The 27,050-nt window shown below is 43.6% G+C and overlaps 1 protein-coding gene across 13 annotated transcripts in view; it reads left to right on the plus strand.

The window, feature by feature from the left end:
* The window catches only part of LOC126364990 (peripheral plasma membrane protein CASK), a 1,315,013-nt gene that overhangs the window by 803,245 nt on the left and 484,718 nt on the right, over positions 1-27,050 (plus strand). The gene's annotated exons all lie outside the window — the stretch shown is intronic.

Genomic DNA, 27,050 nt, shown 5'->3' on the forward strand with positions numbered 1-27,050 from the left:
TGTATACCATCGTTTGCTCAGAGTATGATTCTCCAAGTACGATGTGGGATTCTCCTGAACATCCCTAGCGTGATGGCAGTAAATGCTCATTGAACTCCATCTTTATGTTGGTTAACTGTCTCGTAACATACGTCAGTAACTTTCCATTTAATGAACCGCCGTAATACATTGTCGCAAGATGACAGATAGTGACTTCAGGGTCACTACTCCAAAGGCGCAAGTAAATGGACGGAACCACTTATCAGGAAATACCCCATTGAGATATTCTATAACGGCAATAGCATAATAGGCTGGTGCTCACTCCTGCTGGAACCTTACGCGACCGAGCAGTCGCCGATCTCGTAGATGTAGAATAAACGATTCGTATAACATGGCGCGACATGCAATGTGATGAACAGCACCGTGAAAGAAATAGGGAACCATCAAGTCGGTTGCAGACACTGCACTCATATCATGACCTGTGGTGGACTGTGTTCAAGTTTTTCATAAAAATGTACTTTACTCGAGAGATAAATGTTTTTCGCTTTTGCAGTGCGATATATTGCACACTTGTCCGGGAAAAAACATCTCTCACCTTGAAGAAAGAGCTGTAAAGAAGTCAAGCATTCGACTACAAGCATTATGACGTTTCTGCATGCCAGTATCACTCAATTAGCTTACAAACGAAGGTTTAAATGCCTTTAACTGCGAATAATTCTTCGTGTATTTCTGCATTGTCGAGCATGGAACTCCCAATACCTGTGACCCCTTACGTTTGGAATCGTAAGTTTTGGTATGCCAGGTTTCTGAAAACTTGCAGTGAAATCATGCTGAGTATTTCTCTTTCTTCTGTATGTGGTCGTTCATGAGCCTATCCGCTCATTACGATCAATTTCTCCATGGTGTACGTGGACTCAACAACCTTGGGGATAATGAGACTTTAGTGATCACTTTGTGCTGTGTATACTATACTCATTTTACTGCCATTTTTACTATTACCAGTTGCACTGATTTTGCTGTTTGCAAAAAGAAATACGATTAGTCTGACTCGAATGATTTCATGTCCGAATTTTATTTCCCACATTTTAACGTATTTATCTCTACCGGTTCGCATAAAATATCTGTACGTTTTTCTTAAAACTTAACTATATGCAGGCCACGGGCGATATATGTTCATACATGAAATTAGAATCGTAAGTCATTTCCAATTCCAAGCACATCAGTACATTCGCAGATATTGCATATACTGCGGTGTGTACCTATGTGATTGCATTTAGCTACGGTCGCAGGTTCGAATCCTGCCTCGGGCATGGATGTGTGTGATGTCCTTAAGTTATTTAGGTTTAAGTAGTTCTAAGTTCTAGGGGACTGATGACCTAAGCTGTTAAGTCCCATAGTGCTCAGAGCCATTTGAATCATTTGATTGCATTTACTGTCCGTGATCTAGAAGGTGTAGCATATCGACTTTTCACAAATGTTAGTAAATGGGCTGCTGTTATTTCTGAAAGCCATTGGTTCGAATCCTGGACCAGTCAAATAGATTGAAGTTTCCATTGTTTTCCACAATCACTCGTTCGAAACCGGAGTGGCACATTTAGCACAGGAAGGTAAGAATTTGAAGTAGTTCTATTTTTCCGTATTTGTCTAGAACCAGATGTTTCTGTAGAAAGATGGCGGTCTCTACAGTTTTCCTTACTAGGGCGCTTCGCTTTTGACGGTAGCTATTGCTGGAGAAAATCGAGGCACTATTTTTTTTGTCCTCTTGGAGAACGTCTGAACTACCGATAACACCTCTGGTAACACTAAACTCGAAGTAGAAGAGTTTTTTCCTTTTTTTCGCGTTTCTGTTTCTTGCCGATTTGTGCTGGGCGAGTTCTGGAACTCTGATTTCATTTTAGCTGTGATTGAGTCTATAGTAATTACAGTTGAGTGTGGTGTGTGAAATATCTACCATTTATGGTATCTGCAATACAATCAAGGAATAAATACTGAAATCTGGTTCGAGAACCATGCGTTACTCCGTAAACCTTACAAAAACAGTTTTCCTCTTTAGGGTGTGCGAAGATTATCTTTTGTGAAAACCATCAAGTAACGTTCACATACTTTTGCAGTTTAACAGTACGGTAAGTTTTAGGACGTACTAGCGACGAAGAAATACCTTAATTACAAGCCCTGGATGTTTCTGACTATCTTATGAATAACACTTAAGCGAAGTGTGTGCCACAAAACCATGCAATCGTTATGGTTATAGTGACTCAGCTTCTAAGAGCCCTATCAGAAATTGAAACTAAACTTACGGTGCTACAATTTATGTACGATATTGCCCTGCTGGCCGCTGGTGCTTCATTCTCTCCATTAGGTGATTTTGGACAATGTGACAAGCAGTTGTCTGTAATGTTAACACGACCGTATTATTTCGTGCTACCGAAATAACACAGATTAAGTTTCCATTTGCAATAATGATGCAGTTTGTGTGATACCTAGTCTCTCTTAATATTTACCGTAGTCGTAGTTTTTTATGACGTGTAACAGTTGCATTCGTTTGCATTAATACAGATTTTATTAGAATATGAACATTACTCTGTCATACGTATTTAATGTCATCGTAACATAGTGTAACCGAGCGTGGTGGCGCAGTGGTTAGCACAATGGACTCGCATTCGGGAGGACGACGGTTCAATCCCGTCTCCGGCCATCCTGATTTAGGTTTTCCGTGATTTCCCTAAATCGCTTCAGGCAAATGCCGGGATGGTTCCTTTGAAAGGGCACGGCCGATTTCCTTCCCATCCTTCCCTAACCCGAGCTTGCGCTCCGTCTCTAATGACCTCGTTGTCGACGGGACGTTAAACACTAACCACCACCACATAGTGTACAATTTATATGTATCTTTCCTAATGGAAATTCAATGCTCTCCCGAAAGTGGAATAGATTCAGTGTATGCATTCATCAATTAATTACGATTTCCGTTTGAAGCGTTAATCGTTAGCCAACAGTAAAATAAAGGGGTTTGAGGTAATGGAAGGAAATGTTAGAGGAAGCAGCGAATTGTGGGAACTGAAGAGATTGTCGTGGATTTCCTTCTGCAGGGAGATGTTACAAAGTTTCTCGAGAGTTACGGAGAAAAGAAACCTGGCTATAAATAAATTTTGCCGTTTCCTCTGAAAAGCCTGAGAAACTTTCAGAATATTCAGATGAATTAATTCTCCTTGCAAGGAGGATGTTGCTCTTGGGCAAGACTAACAAAAGCGGTATCAGTTTCACGCTGGCTTTCGCAGTTCAGAAATCTTACTTCTAAACTGTCGCTTCTGCGCTCTGTGCTCTTCTATATCTCACTCCTCAGGGATGTAAGACTTAACTTCTATAACGTTGTGACGTTAATTTTATTCTGTGCTAATGATGTTTCTGTGTCTTGTGGCAGGTCGTATAATCGGCAGTGCCGCGAGTGAACGTCTGCGTAATACATAAATCTTTAAATTCCATATTGATCCTGACTTAAATTTCACACACTCCCTTAGCATTTTGTTTGGCGTTGTTTATGAATTATTCATATCTTTAATTGCAGTCCTTTCGGAAAATGTGATAGTGGTAAGTATTACCCTCGCAACACCGTTCTGTAAGTTGTAAAAGTTAGGTGTATTACTCTGTGCATTCAGGTTTCAGCTGGACTGAAGAATTCTACTACAAGAATATGATGCTAGTTGATAGGCTGCATCCAATAACTAACTACATCTATGTTCAGTTGCTCTCCGTAGTGGATTCGTATCTGTAGGCTATCAGTAGCAAAATTTCATTGTTTTCACTGGAGTCTGTTAAGTTGAATTTGAAAATACGGTCTACTGTAATACTCAGTATTATATGGTTAACCAAAGCGTTGTGAATGATTAACGTAAGAAAGCTATATAAAAAAAATCACGTCAGCAAATCGCTTGGACAGAATTGTATAATTCACAAACTTTCAGAAAATGAAAATGAAGCTTGCTCATCAAATATTATTGTGTAGCCTACTGGTACTCGCATGTTACTGACGAAAAGTAAACAATTCCGTACGTCATGTACATACCAAAATGTACAAATTAAATAAATTATATACTCAGCTCAATCACCATCTACACATTTCCGTAAAAGTCAAAGAGCGAGAAAGTTTTCTTTTCCGTTGTACATATTGTGTGCTTGAAGTAAATTGATCATAACCGCAAGGCCTGTCTTCCACAAAAATTCTGCTTTTCAGCAGTAATATTTTGCCATACCGAGTCTAATTTAGATTTATAGTTCTTTTATGAAGAAATACGAGGGTTGGAACTTTAATAGTGGCAAGGATTTATTTACAGCTCATACAAAATACATGCCTGTTTCAATGATTTACTGACCTTCAAAGTAGTCGCCAGCATTGTGTGTAACCCGTTGCCAGCGATGTGGAAGTCGTATGATAGTCTTAGCATTGCCAGTTGTGTTAACAGTTCGAGCGGTGCGGTCTATTGGTTCAAATGGCTCTGAGCACTATGGGACTCAACTGCTGTGGTCATGAGTCCCCTAGAACTTAGAACTACTTAAACCTAACCAACCTAAGGACAACACACACATCCATGCCCGAGGCAGGATTCGAACCTGCGACCGTAGTAGTAGCACGGTTCCGGACTGCGCGCCTAGAACCGCGAGACCACCGCGGCCGGCTGCGGTCTATTGCCCGACGAATTTGTAGCAGTTCTGGAGCGAATGCCGTGAAGTGTTTCTTTCAGTGTAGAAATCGAGTTGAACTTACGAGGGCATAAATAAGGGGTGGGGGGGGGGGGGGGGTGCAGCAGGTGGTATATCACTTAGCAACCCCATCAGTCAAACAAATCAGTAACAGCTGGCACCTTACGTGCTTGAGTATTGTCCTGCAAAATGATGGTCAGGTCCTGTAAAAAGTGTCATCATTTATGTCTCCGTGCTGTTCATTTTTGGAACACAACCTACGACCAGCTTAGAGGCAGAAGTGATGATACTTTCTGCAGGACCTGACCATCGTTTGGTGTGTTATCTGCATCTACGTATTACATGCTCCGCAAGTACGGAGCATGACGAATGTCACGCCACACCAATATTATCGATTTCTCTGTCTACTCCATTCACGCATTGAGAGACTGAAAAAATATCGTGTCTGCATGCCAGAGTATGTACCCAATCGCTCTTATCTTATTCTCACGATCCCTACGCGAGGTATGAGGTGGTGGGAACATAGTGGTCGCACAATCTTCTTCGAATACAGGTTCTATAAATTTATCCAATGGGAATTCGCGAGAACTACGGCGACGTTCTTTCAAGTATTCCCATTTAAACTGCGCTTTGGTACGGGCTGTACCGACGTGTTGCGATCCTAGCAGCGTGTCTGATTTCTTCCGTGTCTTGTCTTTCCAAGTCTGTTGCCTTAGCTGCTTGACGGAGACTCCAAATACTGGATCAACAATCTAGAATTCGTCACACTAGCGTCTTGTATGCTGTTTCCTTTGTAGGTGCCCAACATATTCGCCACTAATATTATGATAATAGTTGTCGCTTTGTTTTTGCCTGAACATTATTGAACATTTTTCACGTTTAAAGTGACCTTCTGGCCGTTACACCAAGTGGACATTTTATTTCAGTCTTCCTGTAATTCCGTACTATCTTTCAACGCTGGGTAAATTGCAAACATCAGAGGTCCCATTACTCTTCCATGGTGCACTCGCAGTGCAACTTGAGTCTCTGCGGAGCACTCGCCTTCCAGTACGACGTACTGGGTTCTGTTATTCAAGTAGTCTGTCAGACTAAGCAGCCGCTCGCAGTGGGAAGGGACGTCGCAGCGACACTCGCTCTCTGATGAAAGGACCGAAATTTTTCCTTTTGTTTTATGCAGTAATTTAGGGTCGTATTTTCTTTCGTTTATTACAAAATTGTCATTGTATTCTCGATACAAGTTTATGATAGTGCAAAACAGCACAGTCATTGTTAGAGTACTATACACGTTACAAAACGTAAAAAGCAGAGAGTGTGTACTGTACTGTTGACGAAATTGTTTTCTAAGACCACATTGTTATTAGCAACTCATAATTAAAGGTAACGATAATCCGCAGTAGGTTGCGAGACCTTTGCGTATTTCATTTGCCTTCTTGTTTGTGATCGGTAATAATCGTTGGAGTTGGTGCAACGATTCTGCATTCTGTACTTCATACTGCGGCCAATAATGTAACAGTGTTTCATAATCGCCATATTCACTCCATTAGGCATTAAAGACAGATTCACTGACGAGTAGGCAACTTTCTTTTGATCGTAATGCTGTATGCAAGTATCTGTGAAACACGTATGCAGGATCTGTGGAACACTTGGTTTGTCTTTTAGTATCAAATTATATGCGATAATATTTTTGGGACATCGTATTCGTCTTATTTATTTCACATTTGCAGTTTCAGCCTTTGAGTCATTTTCAAGAGGTAATACAGAAGATTTGGCTTCAGCACGTATCAGACTTTAAAATACTCCAACATGTATACATATCATCGTCAGATGTAAGACTTTTCACTGTCCTTGACGATGATATGTATATATGATGGAGGATTTTAAAGTGTGACATGTGCTGTAGCAAATTCTGTTGCAGTAGTACTTGGAAAAGGCCGAAAGCTCGAAACTGCAATTGTGAAATACACTGAAGAGCCAAAGAAACTGGTACACCTGCCTAGTATCGTGGATGGTCGCCGCGAGCACGCAGAAGTGACGCAACACGACATGGCCTGGACTCGGCTATTGTCTGAAGTAGTGCTGGAGGGAATTGACACCAAGAATCCTGCAGGGCTGGTTGGAAATCTGTTCTGAACAGCACGTTGCAAGGCATCCCAGATATGCTCAGTGATGTTCGTGTCTGGAGTTTGGTGGCCAGCGGAAGTGTTTAAACTCACAACAGTGTTTCAGGAGCCACTCTGCAGCAATTCTGAACGTGTGGGATGTCGCATTGTCAGCTGGAATTGCGCCAAGTCCGTCAATAGGCACAATGGACGTGAATGGACGCAGGTGATCAGACAGGATGCTTTCATTCGTGTCACATGTCCAGAGTCGTATCGAGACGTATCAGGGGTCTCATATCACTCCTACTGCACACGCCCCACTCCATTACAGAGAGTCCACCAGCTTGAACACTCCCCTGCTGACATGCAGGGTCCATTGATTCATGAGGTCGTCTCCATACCCCGTACTCGTCCATCCGCTCGATACAATTTGAAACGAGACTCGTCCGACCAGGCAACATGTTTCCAGACATCAACAGTCTAATGTCGGTGTTGACGGGCCCGGACTAGGCGTAAAGTTTTGTGTCGTGCACTCATCAAGGGTACACGAGTGGGCCTTCGGCTCCGAAAGCCCATATCGATGACGTTTTGTTGAATGGTTCGCACGCTGACACTTGTTGATGGTCCAACATTGAAATCTGCAGCAATTTGCGGAAGGGTTGCACTTGGGTCACATTGAACGAGTCTCCTCAGTCGTCGTTGGTTCCGTTCTTGCAGGATCTTTTTCCGTAAGCAGTAGCGATGTCGGAGATTTGATGTTTTACCGGATTCCTGATATTCACGGTACGCTCGATAAATGGTCGTACGGGAAAATCTCTCCATCGCTACCTCGGAGATGCTGTGTCGCAACGCTCGTGCGCCGATTATAACGCCACTTTCAAACTTACTTAAATCTTGATAAGCTGCCATTGTTCCAGCAGTAACCGATCTAACAACTGCGCCAGACACGCGTCGTCTTATATAGGCGTTTTCGATCGCGCGCTGTGTTCTGCCTGTTTCCATATCTGTATTTGAATATGCATGCCTGTATCAGTTTCTTTGGCGCTTCAGTTCCTACAGTCAGTGGCGAATATGATGTACTTTTAAAAAATTCCTCACAATTATGAACCCCAGCAGTGAGAGGTTAAAAATAACTGTTCGTTGTGGCGACCGATTGTCACTTTCTCTACCGCCCCTTGAAAGTGAATCGTTGCAGCGGATCATGTTACAGAGAATGCTGTTGGAACAAGTTAGTTGATTCTTTTCAACAACATAGAATATGGTATCGATTCCAGGATTTTTACAGATTGGAACTAATGCTAATCTGTCGTATGTTTGTCTCGATATATTTTCTGCACTGTATATATTTAAGAAATTTAAAGCAGCACTTTATTCCCAAGTGTTCCGTTCGCAGCTAGACTGGTGTTGCCTGAGAAGAACCGCGACTGTACAGTGGACCGGATCTGAAACATCTCTGTGCACTCCTTGGGGTGGAGAATGAAAGGGGCCAAAATAAAAATAAATGTATAAACCTTCAGCGTCAGGAACATATACCATGTCGTACATGTCATTGCGTCTACGCAGTACGCACATGAACAAATACATATTCACATACAATAGGCTTCATATTTTTTATCTGGTACATACCATCCCATAATTTAATTAAAAATATTTCCGAACGCCCGGTTTTGACCAAAGTTTTCTGGAGATTTCTCTTGGTTGTGAGGCAAAACCCTGCCAAACATTCCCAGTTGGGACTGCCTCCTCCCCTCCAACCGCTCGCCTGGTATTAGGCTGAAAATTCCCCGACTCTGCAGCTCGCTGTACCTACAGAGGTAGCAAATAAAAACTAATAAACGCCTTTGAGAACCTGCAAGTACTATAATTCTGTTTTTAACTTTAAATTTTTAAATTAAAATATGAATTACGACCAGAGTGTCACTGATGTCTCCTATTTTATAGAATACTAAAATTTAGTTAACGCATATGATTCGCTTTTTATGATTAACAGTTCTGAAAAAGGAAAGTACCTATACGAAGAAAGTATGAAAGTTCTTGCAATGACCGAAATTGTGGTGGAAGTTATGTTGATATGTAGAGTTGCTTGCTGTTTTTATCTGTTAGCCCCCGGACCAACAGCAACGCACTTAAGAGACATATTTTTCATCTGCAGGCACTGCACGAAGTATAGGTAGCTTGTTTGGAGCTAGACAAATGTATTCGACTGTGTACAGAATCTAGTCAAGTGTTGCGTCCCTACCGAGTGAGACGGAACACTCGTTACGGCACCGGACCCACATGCAGGAGGAGACGGGTTTGAGTTACCGCCTGCCCAACCAAATTATTCCTGTCGTTTCTCTTAATCCCTAAAATGAGCACCGGACTGGGTCCATTGAAAAGAACACGCCCGCTTTCCTTCACAAAAGGGTGGAAGGTCAAATACACTCCTGGATATGGAAAAAAGAACACATTGACACCGGTGTGTCAGACCCACCATACTTGCTCCGGACACTGCGAGAGGGCTGTACAAGCAATGATCACACGCACGGCACAGCGGACACACCAGGAACCGCGGTGCTGGCCGTCGAATGGCGCTAGCTGCGCAGCATTTGTGCACCGCCGCCGTCAGTGTCAGCCAGTTTGCCGTGGCATACGGAGCTCCATCGCAGTCTTTAACACTGGTAGCATGCCGCGACAGCGTGGACGTGAACCGTATGTGCAGTTGACGGACTTTGAGCGAGGGCGTATAGTGGGCATGCGGGAGGCCGGGTGGACGTACCGCCGAATTGCTCAACACGTGGGGCGTGAGGTCTCCACAGTACATCGATGTTGTCGCCAGTGGTCGGCGGAAGGTGCACGTGCACGTGCCCGTCGACCTGGGACCGGACCGCAGCGACGCACGGATGCACGCCAAGACCGTAGGATCCTACGCAGTGCCGTAGGGGACCGCACCGCCACTTCCCAGCAAATTAGGGACACTGTTGCTCCTGGGGTATCGGCGAGGACCATTCGCAACCGTCTCCATGAAGCTGGGCTACGGTCCCGCACACCGTTAGGCCGTCTTCAGCTCACGCCCCAACATCGTGCAGCCCGCCTCCAGTGCTGTCGCGACAGGTGTTCTTATTTCAATTTCCAGGAGTGTACATCAGTCTGATCTACAGTGAAATACCATTGTCTCCAGTCTGGTAAAATACTATACAAGTAGATTAAGTTCAACCGTAATTCATCCATTTTACTGCCGGTTAAGTCCGTGGCTGTGGATTACATTATTTCAATAAATACAGCAGCCAGCCGCGAAGTGGTGAAGCTGTCGACAGATGTGTTGGACAGTGTCTCTAAAATGCCCGTCGATCGCAGCACGCCGCTCTTATCAGTTCTGAGTGCATAGTGAGCGCTAAAAGATGGCCAGAAAATAGTGTCTTCTGTTAAGTATGAGGGCCTGTTCGCTTGATGTCTACAAATCACGTTCGTATTTTCGTGTAGTGAGTAACTTTTCCTCGTTTCAGAAAACTGTGTTTTCGTCCGCTGACACGTAAATGGCTATATGTGAAATGTTGTTTCACCGATAAAAGCGTCGAATTCATTTTTGTTGTAACATAGCATTATATATTTAGCATCAGGTCACATGCGGAAACATTTTTTCTTTAACAATACGTAGACATTTAACACACAAAATGACAGTTACGCTTATGTGTTGATTAAATTTACAATATTTACAAAACACAGTAGGTCACAGGCTTATGACCAACGACTGAACACACACAATTGATGCGTTGGTTGCTAACAGGAATTGTCAGTTGTGTATGTTCAGCATTTGGACATTGCTTCTGAAACACCTGTTTCCAAACTACGCAGTCATTCCTCCCAAAACGTTGCATCACTTCACAATTTTAATTTCTCATAAATTATTGAATTGCTGTGAAAGAAAGGAAAGCAGTAACCTTTTATCCTAGTTTGTATGCTTAATTTTTGTTGATGGAGTGCTTTTGACAGCAAATGTAAGAAAATACTAAAAAAATTCGTAGTGCGATCTAGATGACGCAAGATTTTTTAAGACAGAGAACGATTTTTGGTATATCATATGTATTAACTCATTGTACTCGTGTTGCACAAGCTGGCGCAATGTCTGTTGTCTGGTATTCATTGCTAAAAGAGCGTGTCAGCATTGCTTGTTACACCGACCCATTTTTCAGACCCGTTCTGTGATATTTCCTGTGTCAAGTGGACTGTCGAAGCAAGAGGACACGGCCAAACAACACTGTAACAATGCAAATTCCAACATTCGCCGGAAATGTACGCCTCGACGAGGTAGTTTGGTTCAGAAATTTTGCAGCCCGCTGCTCCTGAATACGCGTCTTGATCCACATCATCCGTGGTAGAGCAAATTGCGACCCACCATATTGATCTGGTTTACATTTTTTTGCCTTTTTTTAAACTTAACGACAGTCGTTAGAGGATTACTCTAACCCTACGTAACGACTGCAGTAATGTCGCATGACGCCAGGGTTGTGAATAGCGTCGGTAAACCGTAACACCCACGTCATTTAAAGCCCCGATTATCAATCTAACCTCTGACCTAAAACCGAAATGGCTACCAGACTGCGTCCACTTTAACAATCCATCGATGTTTATGGAATAAAACACACTTTTTTCTATTTAAGAATCAATGAGGATAGTTTTTTTAACAGGGGAAAGTTTGGAGTAGCTGGAGAGAAATGCTGATAGAAGATGATTTGTGTTGTTCGGTGAGATGGCTCATCTGGCTGTTTCAACTAAATTACTCAAATCATAAGTTATATTTGTAGGAAATTCGCAACTTCATAAATACTCTTTATCTTGTCAATAATAAATTCACTGTCGGGATTTTATTATTTAAATTTTGTAGCGTTGCACACGAAAAGTTGGTGTGGCAGTAAGAGTTCCGATCTGCACGTACTTTTAATCTGCCAAGAAAGTTAAAATCTTTTACGTCACTGTTTTGCTTTACCGTATTTGTCATGGTACCAATGTAAAAACCAGTAGAATAAGATCAACAGGTTATAGTTCCCGACTTATCCTTCACTAGCATGTTAAAACCAACTTAACAGTAAAATGTTTCGTATGACTGGTGGTATACATTTATTTCGTTTAAAGAAACTGCGCGAGTGACCACATAAACTCTACCGACAATGAAGCATGTACATGAGCTTGACCGGTATTATGAGGGTGAGTCAAATGAAAACCTTAAATCTTTTCTAAAGTATTATTTAATGTGCAGAAGTAGTACAAACCTGTATCATTTTTCAACGTAATCCCCCCCACGCTTAACGCAAGTCCTCCAAGGCTTACAAGTGCATAAATTCCTTTAGAAAAAAATTCTTTTGGTAGTCCGCACAACCACTCATGCACTGCGTGGCGTACCTCTTCATCAGAACGGATCTTCTGTCCTCCCATTCCGTCTTTGAGTGGTCCAAACATATGGAAATCACTTGGGAGCAAGGTCTGGTGAGTATGGTGGATGAGGAAGACACTCAAAATGCAGGTCTGTGGTTGTTGCAACTGTTATACGGGCAGTGTGGGGCCTTGCATAGTTATGTTGCAAAACGACACCCGTTGACAGCAATCGACGTCGCTTTGATTTGATTGCAGGCCGCAGATGATTTTGTAGGAGACCTGTGTATGATGCACTGGTGACAGTGGTCCCTCTAGGCAAGTAATGCTCCAAAATGACGCCTTTTTCGGCCCAAAGGAGAGTCATCATAACCTTCCCTGCCGATGGTTCTGTTAGAAACTTCATTGGTTTTGGTGATGAGGAATGGCGCCATTCCCTGCTCGCTCTCTTCGTTTCCGGCTGGTGGAAGTGAACCCTCGTTTCGTCCCTAGTAACGATTCTTGCAAGGAAGCCATCACCTTATCGTTCAAAGCGCCGAAGAAGTTCTTTACAAGCGTCAACGCGTCGTTCTCTCATTTAAGGAGTCAGCTGCCGTGGTACCCATCTTGCATACACTTTGTGAAACTGGAGCACATCATGCACAATGTGGTGTGCTGACCCATGACTAATCTCTAAACATGTTGCAATGTCATTCAGTGCCACTCGGCGGTTTTCCTTCACTATGGCTTCAACTGATGCAATGTTCTGTGGAGACACAACTCGTTGTGCCTGACCTGGACGACGGTATGTGTGCATCTGCACTATACTGCCACCTACAGGCCATTCTGCACGCCGTTTCTAGCACACTTTCCAACGTACAGGACAACGGCGCGAAATTTCGATTTTTTATTACAAATTTAATGGTTTCATTCGACTCACCCTGGTATGTCCACTGAAGTGAATTCGGAGGCGTAAATTAAAATTCATGTGCAAGATGTAGTATCGATAGCAGTATTCATCAGCGGTCTTGAGCCGTTAACTGTGAACGTCTATATTTAAAGTAATTGCAGCATGCAGCGTGACACACAAAGTACCGGAACATGGAAAAAGCCATAAATACAAATGATATATTAAACTAAGAAACAGTTGTATGCAAATATCCAGTGCCCTTATCTATCATCTACATTCATACTCCGCAAGCCACCGTACGGTGGGTGGCGGAGCGTACACTATACCACTGCCAGTCCTTTCCTTTTCCACTTGCAAACAGAGCGAGAAAAAAACAACTGTCTATGTGTTTCCGTACGAGCCCTAATTTCTCTTATCTTCATGGCAAAATGTACGTTGGCGGCTAAAGAATCGTTCTGCAGTTAGCCTAAAATGCCGGTTCTCTAAATTTTCTCAATAGTGCTCATCTAGTAGAAAGTCACCTTCCCTCCAGCGATTCCTACTTAAGCTCACAAGGCATCTCCGTAGTGATTGCGTGTTGTTCGAATCTACCAGTAACAAATCTACCAGCCCACGTCTGAATCGCTTCGATGTCTTTCTTCAATCCCACCTGGTGGCGAATCCCAGGCACTCAAATAGCATCCAAGAGTGGGTCGCACTAATGCCATACGAACGGTCACTTTTACAGATGAACCATACTTTGCTACGATTCTCCCAATTAATCGAAGTCGCTTATTCGCCTTCCCTACTGCAACCCTTAAATGCTCATTCCGTTTCATGTTGGTTCAAATGGCTCTGTGCACTATAGGACTCAACTGCTGTGGTTATCAGTCCCCTAGAACTTAGAACTATTTAAACCTAACTATCCTAAGGACATCACACACATCCATGCCCGAGGCAGGATTCGAACCTGCGGCCGTAGCAATCGCACGGTTCCGGACTGCGCGCCTAGAACCGCGAGACCACCGCGGCCGGCCGTTTCATGTTGCTCTGCGACGTTACGCCTAGATATTTAATCGACTTGACTGTGTCAAACAGCACACTTCTAATGCTGTACTCGATCATCATCCGGTCAAGGCTTGCTGGCGTAACCATGAAAGAAGTCGTTTGGATCACTCAGGTAGTCTCTGTTTGTGCTCCTGTACAGTGTGTCTGATGGTTTGGTTCGGGGCTCCACAACCGCTAGGATTCCTTACGTAGTTTTTGCGGGCTTTGTGCACACACTCCATGTCCTGTTCGGATGTCTTTTTATGTACTTCCGCTCACGCCGCCGTGGGAGTTCAAAGCTCTTGTGTGTCTGTACAGGGTCAATAAGTTGTCCCACTTCAGGTGGTGCATTCGTAACCCAAAGTCCACGCAGTTGCGCCAGTCCCAGGAGTGCATTTCTGGAACGAAGTAGTTTTCATTTTAGTCAATGCGGGAATAATTTCATGAATGGGAAATTAAAGATTGTTCATTATTGTGGAATATTCTTTGAACAAGACTTCTTGTGTTCTCAACAGAGAAGGAACTGTGTGGCTGAGTGTCGAAAATCAGTACAGTGAAATAGTTGTTATGCACCCAGAGATAATCCTTATGCATATATAGAGCTTGAATGTGTATATTATTTACGTGAAGGCTGTACAGTCACACGGAAGCACAGTTTCAGCCACGAAAAACACAGAACCGAGCGCAGAAGCTCGAAGCGCATGATTCAGAACCACTCAGTTTTTTTTTCCCTTAAGAAATAATCCTGCATTGAGATAAGTGATATTAGCTCCTATCTTCCACAGCTTTCTCCTCTCTGCATTTGAGGTCAGCGGGAGGGGTGAAGGAATACAACGTTAACATCTCAGCGATGAGTTAGTCGTTAGACAAAGAACACTAACTCGAGCTGCACAACAATGAGAAACAGACCTGCTTTGTCTTTGTCAAAGGAACCATCGTATCATTCACCTCCATTGAAGAGCTAAAGGTGAATAGTCGGACGTGAATCCCGCTCTTCCAGAAAGCGTGAAGCAAGAGGTCACGCAAACTCAGTCGACACTGCGAAGCAATCGGGCATTAGCCTCAGCCGGTCAGGAGCCGAATGCCTTTCCTAATGGAGCGCGAAATCGGCCTGGGCAGGACAGTCGAGGACGCGCACGTGATTAATGGCAACAACGGACAGAACCGCCGCATTACATTTTCCGCCCCGTGCACACAGCCCAGCCCAGCCGAGACGATGGCTCAACTACGGTGCCCATGACGGCTCACAACTGTGACATTATCGTACCAGTCCGAGCTCTGCTCTTCCACCGTTATCGGGGCAATGTAAACACGCCTCATTTGTTTCCAATTGGCGGCGTGTTCGTCCTTGGGAGGCTGGGGTCGTTGTGCACTGTTTCCAGGGGAAATTTAGCCATGCTAGCAGTAGATACGTCAGTTGAGTAATAGACATGTACAATACTGGAGCGTGAACTCTTCATGTATAGCTCTCAAGTTTTTGCTGTAGTTGGACTAGCTCTTAACTCTGCTATTTAGATATTAATCATGTTTTCGCTCATAAATATAATGACGAACGTGGAACTTCGCCATGGGACTGGCTTTCTTTCAGGCGATCACTCTATGTAGACAATCGTAGAAGACGTTGATTATTATTTTTCCCCAGGAGAAGACAGTTTCATACGCAGACTGGCAATGGGTTGGTTATAGACTGCCTCGAGATTGCAGTAATTGTGTGTTTCGCAGGTGTTTCATTCTTGTTGCATCCAGTAAAGCAAGTCCAGAGCCCAACATCCAAGGTAGCAAGGAAGCGAATCTCCTTCCGCGGAATATTCGTTGAGGTACATGGTAGCAGGCTTCCACGCTTTGCAACACATGTGGTCATAGAACGTGACCTCTAAAACAATTATATGGGCAAGCACAGTATGAAACACATTTACTACAATAATATAAATAAACAACACTCAACTTTCACTGTCGATACCCGTAAGTGCTTGGCACTGGCGTTAAAGCCCTATTCTTAAGTAGCTTAACACGCTAGATGTTACCTATTTAATCCAGAGAGATCTGTTTGGGCTGCTGGTTGGTTCAAATGGATCTGAACACAGTCCCCTGGAACTTAGAACTACTTAAATCTAACTAACCTAAGGCCATCACACCCATCCATGCCCGAGGCAGGATTCGAACCTGCGACCTTAGCGGTCGCGTGGTTCCGGACTGAAGCGCTTAGAACCGCTCGGCCACAGTGGCCGGCCTGGGGCTGCTCTGTCTGGGACAGTTATTAATCTGAGTTGCACTAGACACTCGACTCCTGTCAGATGAGCACTCGTAAGTAGCGTCTTGCTATTAGGGCGGCCGCGGACGATCAGTTGCTGGAACTCTAGCACGAAGTACTGATGAATCGCACCGGTGGAAGTGTAGGAACTACTCGGTTCACTCACATCAGTCCGCGACCGGCAGAATGATGTTGCACCTGTGATCTCTTCGGCGAAAGCAGAAAACCAGGTGCGGTATGAGCGCCCCTGTGGCGGCTGACGGAACTAGCAGTGGATGGACCTGACCCTCGGAAGCTTTCGTGGCAGAAGTAGTAATCTGTTTCAGATTACGAGCGGCGTCTAGGCGGCGACTGTTCGGAACTTTGAGGGGCCAGCCGTGAAGTATGGTTGGTGGCGCCCGCTGGTTCTGTCACTGTGCGTCGTGTGGCTGCGGACGCAGCAGTCACGTTCTAAAGCATTATCAGTAGTCGCTGTACAGTTCTGGTTTTGCTTATAGTTTGATCAAATAAGACCAGAAACATTATGCACGACTGAAAGTGCGGTCAACACACTTGATCCCAGAACTTGATTACAGATGTGTATTGATCAGTTACATAGGTTCAATGCAGTGTGTTCATCATCGCTCCATTATCCAGATTGTACTACATCAAAATGGACACTATTTTTCTCAATTCGTTTTGAGAGAGCTAAGACAGCTCACGCAAAATACGGGCAAATATATTGAGGCACGATTGTCACTAAGCGGTAAACATGATAAATTTTCTGGTATACACCGATTATTTGTAACGTTGATAGCTGCCGAGTTAATACATTGGTTTTTCTTCGAAGAGTGTTGGAACTTGATCCAAAAGTAACAAGAAAACATTGACCAAAACATAAAAGTCCAACCCGGAAGAGCGTCCAGCCATTTCGGTTTTCCTCAGTTTCTTTAAGTCACCTACTTCTTCCGTCATCCCCTAACTCAGCTAGTGGTCCGTCTCCAATAACCTTGATATCATAGAAGTACTAAACCGTTAAAATTAATGTAGGGTAGTTTCTGCTCTGTCTGTTGTGTCATTTTACGTCTGCAACTACTTCTGTATGGCGATTCCTCAATTCGCTTATGCTTAGCAGAGGGCTCGTTCACATCACTTTGTCTAAATATTGTTTTATAAACAATATTTTTCGCAGTTGGTCGCTAGTTCTTTGAAGAGAAGTTCGGTTTCCTGGCACTTCCTATTGCTGAAATGTCTCTGTAGTTATAATCTCAATTTGTTTTCTTTTTTATCTTTGTATTGACCAATTATTATCACGTAATAACTATAATTCCTCTTCTTTTTCCATTTATTTTCTTTTTTTCCAGTATTTATTCATCTTCTTCCAATTTTTGTCGTTATCTTTATTATATACTCCAGAACATTTGTATGAATTAATGTCGATTCCTATTTCAGATTTCCTTTAGCTCTAGCTTTTGCTCTCGCGAGGAACGATGTTAACATATATTACTCTTCTGAAGCGTTCTGTCTCTCGTTTACCCGACAAGCAACTACAGTGTACGGAACAGTGTGCAAATTGACACTAAGCTAAGTATGACGGGTGAACATTCATTGTCTAGATACACTGCGTCATTCGCTGTGTCCATTAACGACTCCAGGCATATATTGCGCATTCTTCCCGTTTCGGAAACGAAAAGGCATAAAACCTTATGTCGCTAAATGTGTCATGCGGCACCGTAACGCTCCAGCATAGCGCCTCTCCGCTGGGGAACATTTCGCTCGTTTTACCAGCCAACCGCGAGCATAATTAAAAATAACGAATAAAGCTGGGATAATAAAAAGCGAATAGAACGAGGGGGGCGTTTGGACGTAGAAGGGGGGGGGGGGAGGGGTGGTCTGAACGCCGCACGCCAGCTACGCACACGGGGCAGCTGCGTCCAAAGCCGCAAGCGCCGGCTCGCTGGGCGTATAAAACAGTCGACAGGCGGGCCTTTTGTCGCGCTCTCGCCATTTCTGTGTTTTAATCCCGCGGTTGGAAATTAAAGGCGGAGGTAATAGCTTTGTGTATCGGACGGGGCTGTCAATAGTCGGTTAATCAGCTGCCGCCGACCGCAGCACAGCGGTGAAAGGTCCACTGTGATGGGCTGCGCTCCCGCCACTCACGTCACGCTGCAGGCTCCCTCCAGGTGGTCGGGCTGGGGACCATTCTCTATTTTCACGTTCGTCAAATCAAGCGCCACGCTTTAATTGCGTCATTTTTCGCAGGTATTGAGAGGAGAGCTCATGGTGAATAAATTGTGTTACCTTCCTGCGGATTTTTCCAATTTAACTTACCTAGGCGAGTTTTGGACTGCGCTGGGTGTAAACAGTCGGAATGTTTCTACATCATCTCGGAAAAAAAATCGAGCTCCCAACATGAACCTTGGTAACAGCGTTAGTCCTCCTCTGTATACATACACGATTCAATGGACTCGTATTTCTTAACGATGAATGACTCAGCTGTGACCGCGGCTCCAGCAGTCTGCTTTATGGCTGTTGAGGAGACGTGAAATTTTCCACCTGGAAAATGGCCTCATCGTCCTTCTGGAACCGGCTGCTACACAGTGGTTGCTTCATTCCAGGAAAGAGGAAGAAGTCACCGGGTGCCATGTTGTGATAATATTAGGGAGTCATACAAAATTTTATATATAAAAGAGCCAGCAAGTGTGACTGTGTCGTGTACAGAATCAGCTGAGGGATTCTCATGAAGCACGTATCTCTTCAACAGCCTCCTGTAGCTTAAGAGATTTGTTTAGTGTGCTCCTGTGATGGTTTTCCTCCTAAGAGCGTAATCTCTTAACGCAACACCTTAGCAGTCCCAAAACCCTGAGCATCAGCTTATCCGATATGGTTGAGTATTCGACTTTTTCGGCAGTAGTGACTCCACACGTCTTCAGTGCTTGCTTTGCTCGTCTGTGTGATCATAACAGCGCTACACCCAAAACTTTTTCATGACGAGTAGACTGCTAAAGAAGACACCTGTATTGGCCTACCGCAGCTGTAACATTTCCGCTTCTGCCTCGGTTCGGCAGGCTTTTTGAGTGGATAGGGGATGTCGCGGCACCCAGCGGGCAGCTGTCTTTGTTGTCATGTTCAAGATGTGCATGATATTGAAAACTTGGGCAAAGCTAATCATCACTTTTTCGACAGTCGCCTCCATTATGAAACGCCTGTCTTTGAGCTCCACCTCACTTGCGTTTCTCGGTTCTTCACAGAGGAAATAGTTTGCCAGTTCGTTCTTCTTCTTCTTTCAGACTTATTTACGGGAATTCAGGCGGGTGACGTTGTCGACAACCGCCGATATTTCGACAGGTGAACACCCTGTCATATTCAAGACGAAACTGCAACAAGTAGCGCTGTGCAAGTCAGTTTAACATCTCGGTTGCAGAGCAATGCAGGAGAGACAGGAAAGATAACACACACACAGCATTGCAAACACTAGCAGCACCACACAACCAAAGATGACTGATGCCAAAAGTTACCGATAGTCAACATTACTAAACAACGTGTTAGGTAGGATTAACTCTCTCTCTCTCTCTCTCTCTCTCTCTCTCTCTCTCTCTCTCTCTCTCTTTTTTTTTTTTTTTTTCAAGGGAGAGGGCGGGATTCTACGCAGTATTTATGCAGAAGCCTCCATCTTTGCTTACAGTGTTACTTGCTAACGTAGTCTCAACTGCTTCCTTCATAATATTACCCCAATGCCACAATCTCTGTGTTGTTATATTATGTGGGATGACTAGTGCCAAGACAGTGTTCTGCAGTAGCCAATTTGCTGACTGTTGTAAGATTTTGTAGCGCTTACGCTCGCTACACCGGTCCTCCGCGGTCCTGATAGTCTGATGTGACATGCCACAACTGCAAGGAACACGATAGATACCCGCCTCACTCAAACCATGATCGTGGTTAAGTGAATCTAAAAGGTCCCTGATCTTAGATGGAGGTCGGAAGACACATTTCACAACATGGTTCAAATGGCTTTGAGCACTATGGGACTCAACATCTGAGGTCATCAGTCTCCTAGAACTTAGAACTACTTATACCTAACTAACCTAAGGACATCACACACGTCCATGCAGGAGAGCGTCTGCAAAGTTAGGAATGTAGGAGGCGAGGTGCTGACGGAAGTGAAGCTGTGAGGGCGGGGCGTGAGTCGTGCTTTTGTAGCTCAGTCAGTAGAGCACTTGCCCGCGAAAGGCAAAGGTCCCGAGTTCGAGTCTCTGTCCGGCAAACAGTTTTAATATGCTAGGAAGTTTCAGCTATCAGCTTGTTGATACAAGTCAGCGTGTTTGGGCTTTCTATAAACAGCATGTCCCGACGAAGCAACAACTTTCCTCTTGACCAACACTTCAAGGAGGGGTAGGAAGCCACCCTTCACCTCCTCCATTATGAAACGAATATGCGGGAGGATTGAATTCAGATGTTCTAAAAAGTCGTTCAAATTCTTACGCCATTAGACTAAACAACGAAAAATCCAAGAATTTTGAAGCAACTAAGGAATTAAAAAATTAAAACAAAAGTATCGTCTACATATCTGAAAAAACACACAGGTTTCAAAGTCGCCGACTCCAAGGCACACTCGTCAAAGTTTTCCACAAACGAATTTCCAGTAATAGGTGACAACAGGCTTCCCGTCGCAAATTCATCTCTCTGTTCATAATAATAAAAAAAAGGAAGTGGAAATCAACACATGACAAAAAAGGTTCGTTAATTCAAAACCCAACCTGACCTCAATGTTACCATAACGAATCAGAGAGAGGAACACGAGTAAAGAGAGAGAGCACTTACTGGAATATCAGTCATTCAAACGCATTCTCTCAAATCCTACTCCGACATATCTGTTGCAAAACACCCAGCTACTGTGTTGAGCTCATTGGTTGGTCGGCGTGAGCATCACATTAAGAACTCGGGCCGATTTCTTACGTCGATTACAGGGAATGCATTTGAATGACTGCGATATTCGAGGAAGTTTTGATGTGGTTTTTCTCTTCACTTAAAATCTTAAATGGACTCCCACCAAATAGCTTGCTGACAATATTACGTTGACGAGCTAAGAGCGTAAAATGTTCGCTGCCGGTGCCAGGCTGTGGAGAACGCAATCTCGGCCTGGCCTTTTTGCTGGCAGCAGGGCGACCTTTGGCTTCCCAGTGGCCCCTCCCCCTCCGCTGTACATGTGACGCCGCAGACCGGTTCCTGGGCCTTTGTCACGCCCGTGTTGTGTGGCGCGAAACCCCAGCGCAGTTTTCGTTGACCCGTTTGTTCGGCACGCTGTGGGAATTACAGTGAAGCGAGTTACACGGCTTATTATACGCTAAAAGCTTTTCTGTATTGACTATTCAGGGATGTTCCTTATTTACGGGGACTATCCGACAAGTAATCCTCTTAAGCTTGAAAATAAAATAGTGGCACAATTAAGGAAAATTCATTAGAAAAATATTAAGACTGCACCTTCGTATTACTCTAAACAGTCACCAGTCAACCTGAAGTGTATATATAGTCCCTCGGCAAACTGAAGAGTGAGCGCCTTGTCTCCACTCTTCCAAACTACGTCACAAGGAGCAACTGCAGTCTGTTTCACTACGTTATATAGCTCTTTCGCAGCGCGCCCTTTAATCCTTAGCTAATATGGATGTTGACAGAAACACGGTTACTATGGAGGGGTCTCTCAGACCGCCTTTTTATTTATTGTGTATAAAACCACTGTTTTATTGAATTTATATTTTCATAACTTTCTGTTGTGCGTTTGCATTTTTTAAACACTGCAGAACTTAAAATACTTTGAAAACTAAAATACAGCAAAATTTGCAGTTTATTTTAATTTTATGTATTAGTAAAATCACAGCACATAGTTACCTCTTTAGTCACTCGCATACTGTCATTACAGAGATAGTAGAGCACAGATTCGCATCATAACTGTATGGAAAAACACATTTCGGTTATGACAAATTATATTTGGAATCAGCTTTGAGTTTACTACTCATCGCTTCAGCCTTTAAGAGTGATTATGCCACGCCATAATTCTATCCAGAGAGAAATTTCGCCAAATTTTTATTTTAAGAATCACGAAGAATGTCATTACCTTATGTATGCTTCTGAAGCCCTGAATAAAATTTTAATTGCTTTCAGTTTGCATGCGACCCTCCTACAATTTTTCTGCCAAATCGGCACACCTCACTTTTGACGCTGATGATATCTTGTTTTCCACTTCAAACAAGACAACAAAAGGATGTTTTTAGTTTTTCTGTGTTTGAGGCTCATTTCTCCAAAACAGCAAGTTTTCTCCGAGAGTTTTCGGCATCGGTTGCAGTCCAGGCAGCTGCAAGACAAAGTTGAGTTGCGTTGTTCTTACGTTAGCTAGTGATCTCGGTTTTATCAATCGAAAACATCTTTCTGTTCTTACCGAAGAAATATTCTTCTCCATTGTCATCACCTGTCACATCTACTGTTCACCAGCATATACCAAGGAAGCCATCTGTATTGCAAAGACTGACACGCGCTTGCCCTGGATATATATGTCGGAAAACAGACAGATGAGACATAAAAAAGTTTTGTAAACTTGTGCTCTAAAATGTATACATTAAGAGCTACGAGTACTTGTTCACTAATCCATACTATCTACTCCGAAAATATGAAAAGCAAAAAGCGTGGAGTAAAAGAGATCTGTTTCATAATATCGAGTATGAATAATGCTCATTCATCTTAAGATATGGGCCTTAGAGCCCTTGTTTACTTGGAATTTTTTCTTGGTTTGGTTGAGGAATCTGTTCCTGAAGTTTATAGGTGGTTTTTTTGAAACACTCTGTATATCCATTGAACATAGGAAGAAAGAAATTTCTTGTTACTAGCTGTAGTGTTAATGTTTAATATTGCCAATGCACAGAAACTGTACAAACACGGGGAAGAATTTAAGATTCAGTAAAGCAATGTTGAAACACAGATATTTTGCACTATAACATTATTTAGGCTCTTTTTATCGTGTTTCCAACACCCGCGCTAGTACTAAAATTCTAATACAGAGCACCAATAGATAAGGCGTAAGCGGTCAATAGAGAACAGTATTTTCGATGTGACTGTGTATTTCTGTTGTTTATCGCGGGAAGTATCCCACGAATTGTGCAGTAGTTCCTAGTGACACCTGGCTGCATAATGCGCAGTTTTCTCGATCTGCCTGCTGTTAGCGTCGGAATATGATCATCGGTCCCCTTCGGAGTCTGCCCGCCTACCTACTACTGCCGCTGCTACTGCTGCTTCTGAAATCGGACCGGCGGAAAACGAGTTATGTTCGACTGATTCTGTTTCGCGCTTTCGACCGGCGGCAAAATGAGATTACATCTCCGTTTTTTGTTGCTTTTATGTACCCAGCTGACTACCGTACACACTGCAGCGAAATTACAGCAGTAGCTTCAGGCCCTTTTGGAAACAGTAATTGTTTCTCCTTTGCGGGGAAATTACAAATGTAAAGGACTGCTTTCCTTTTTTAAATAAAAATGTCGTGTTATTGTATTCCACATATCCACCACTGCAGTATGATTCGTTCTGCTGCATCGTTCACAGTCGTGTCAAGTGTCACACAGCAGAATCCACTGTGATATTTCACGTTTCGCACCGTAGTGCTAAAGAAGTGTAGATACAGAAAATTTTTCTCTTGAAAACTCTAAATCTGACAGACGTCATCTGATGCTAACCGCTTAAGCGCCCGAAGTGGTGGACTGCCTAAAAAACTGGACTTACAATTAGGAGGAGCTCGTCCGTAGTATATCTGTGCGTACAGCAACCTTTGGCATCAGTATGCTGACAGCCTTAAATGGTTCAAATGGCTCTAAGCACTATGGGACTTAACATCTGAGGTCATCAGTCTCCTAGAACTTAGAACTACTTAAACCTAACTAACCTAAGGACATCACACACATCCATGCCCGAGGCAAGATTCGAACTTGTGAGCGTGGGAGCAGCGCGGTTCCAGGCTGAAGCGCCTAGAACCGCTTGGCCACAGCTGCCCTGACAGCCACGCTTGACTGTCAAGAAGGAGTAACAAACAGGCATTTCATATTGGTAATTCGTGAATTATATTCTGTCGTGCTATAAAAATGGCCATTTGTGCCAAAATAGTCTCGTTTGTTTGGTGAGTGTTACGACTGCTGCAATATTAGGGAGGCCTACTTCGTTTTATCTAACACACACTGACGAAATGCATGTAATCAGATCGAGAAACCACACGAGTCTTGGGTACTATATGTATTACAGGTTTTTCTGTATTAGAGAACGACATTTCTTTTTTCATGTAGCAAAACGTGTGACGAGTTTTGATTAGGTAATAGATTCTTTCCCAGAAACGAAAGCATGGCATGTAAAGCTGTAGCAAGATTAGAGAGGAAAAAAATGGCAGGACTTAAGGATTGAAGAAATGTGCGCCTTCTTGCTTCTCTCTTGTCTTTTATGTCAAACAAAACAGCCAGTTGTTAGCTAATAGGCAATAGAGTGCAAATTTGGAAGACGACCGTTTAGAAGAATTTCGAGCCCAGAAGATCAGACATTTATGTCATTGTTAAAAATTTTACTGGCACGTTTGTGTTGTTGTTGTATCCGGATCCCGCTCCAGCTACTGCCGGGTCTGGGTGCTGACAAGTCCTCTCCAATTGGCTCGGTCCTCCCACCAATTTTCTTCCTCCACTTGCTGCCAGGTCACACCTCTGCTTTCCACAGATATTCTCACTCCCATATTCCACCGTGTTCTTGGGCGACCTCTAGGTCTTTTTCCATCCATCTTTAGTTCTTCGCTTTCAGCTGTGGCCGAGCACTTCTAGGCGCTTCAGTCCGGAACCGCGCTGCTGCTACGGTCGCAGGTTCGAATCCTGCCTCTGGCATGGATATGTGTGACGTCCTTAGTTTGGTTAGATTTAAGTAGTTCTAAGTCTAGGGGACTGATGACGTCAGATGTTAAGTCCTATAGTGCATAGAGCCATTTGAACCGTTTTTTAGTTCTTCCATAATTTTGGGACGTCTCTGCCCACGCACATTTGTGTGATTTATCTTAAAGTGTAACACCCGCAAAAAAAAGATCGACATTATATGTGAAAGCTTAGCTTCTCTTGCAGCTTATTAATCTTGGAGACCAATATTATATGTGAAAGCTTTTTTCTTTTAACAACACTATGTATATTAATTTAAACCATTAACTTTTACTATTTGTGTGTTCGTGCTACATAACAGGGACGTTACTGACAGCTGACTACATCCTGTGCTCCGAATATCCGCTGTCATCGGCTGGCGAGATCACGTGACATGAGCTATTAATGGCTTACAAAAACATGTCGCAATCTCGATTTAAATGCTTTGAAAAGTAACATACGGTGTTTGTTGGTATTCGCGTTTATGCTACAGTAATACGAAAATATGTAGTGTACATGTCGGTTTACATCAAAGATCTTTCCAAAGCCTGTTTTTTTTTAATTTTATTATTGTTATTAAAAGAGCCGGGGAGTTCTACGCCGTTGTATAAGCCATAACCATTCAAAGGATTGATAAGTTTATCAGTAATGAGGAAACGTATACTGTCACTTAACACGGAAAATGTATGTTTTCTCCCGGGAGAAAGTAATTTTTAACCGGGATAGTCGGGAAAAATCCGGGATGATTTTTTTCCTTGTCCGTGCATACAAACTGTCCAAGAACTATTTTTCAGAGAGGAAACAAAGAATATGAAGATAAAGTCAGAACGGAAGGGAGAGCGCATTATTGACAGTTCCAGTCGACGCCCAGTTCATAATTGACAGACCACAATTTCGAATGGGGGAAGGATAACAACCTTTCTGAAGAAACCGCCGGAGCATTCGCCACGAACGCACGGAAAATCTGATGCTGGATGATCAACGAGTTTCGGACCGCCGTTCTCCCGAATACATTTCGAAAGTCTTACCAGTGAAAAAAATAGCAGAGCGACGTACTAGCTGTTATTCTTTCTGTGCTCCATACACGAATACAGTGGGAAGGTAGCTTAATGTGTGCTGTAATAAGAAGCATCTCCGGCTACTCACTTTGAAAGTAATTCTGACATTATACATGTATACGCAGCTGTTGAACAAAATGACTAGCAGGTGCTGCGATGTAATATTCATCCTGTTATTACGCGACCAGCTGCCTGTGTCAGGTGATATAATGCAGCGGTTATTCAGCTGACTCGCGTCATTTTTACCTTCTCTGCAGAAAACGGAGACTGTAGTGGCGTATAGTGGCACTTGGGAACGAAGGAGTGTGCCTATTACCTTAATAGCGGCCATCAGTCCTATTCTGCAACGAAATGCTTCCCACAGTGCGACAGCGGAGCTGGAGCTTTATGCACGACATACGTCACACGTCACTTGTGCAAAAATATTGCAGCGTGCGTCTAGTTCGTCTCTTGGAACGGCGGCGCGTCGCATGTGGGCGGCCAGATGACTTGGGGCTAGGTAGGGAACTGTGGCACGTCATATCATCCCAAGTGCTCTCCTTCCGTCCTCTCCTCCCCCCTCCTCCTCCTCCTCCTCCTCCTCCTCCTCCTCCTCCTCTCCTCTCCTTTCGGTTGCATCCCCATGAAGGCTTGCCATAGCGCCTGACCTGCAGGTGGCCGGCAACTTCCTTGTTGCGCCGAGCTTTACTCAGCGGACACGGCTGCAAAATAGTTGCATTCCCTGCTGATAAACAGTCGTTCACTCCAATCTCACGCTCTTCTGCTCCAGTTGATTATGGTACTCTGGCAGTATACTGCTGTTTC

This window comes from Schistocerca gregaria, chromosome 1 (assembly GCF_023897955.1).
Source record: "Schistocerca gregaria isolate iqSchGreg1 chromosome 1, iqSchGreg1.2, whole genome shotgun sequence".
NCBI lineage: Eukaryota > Metazoa > Arthropoda > Insecta > Orthoptera > Acrididae > Schistocerca > Schistocerca gregaria.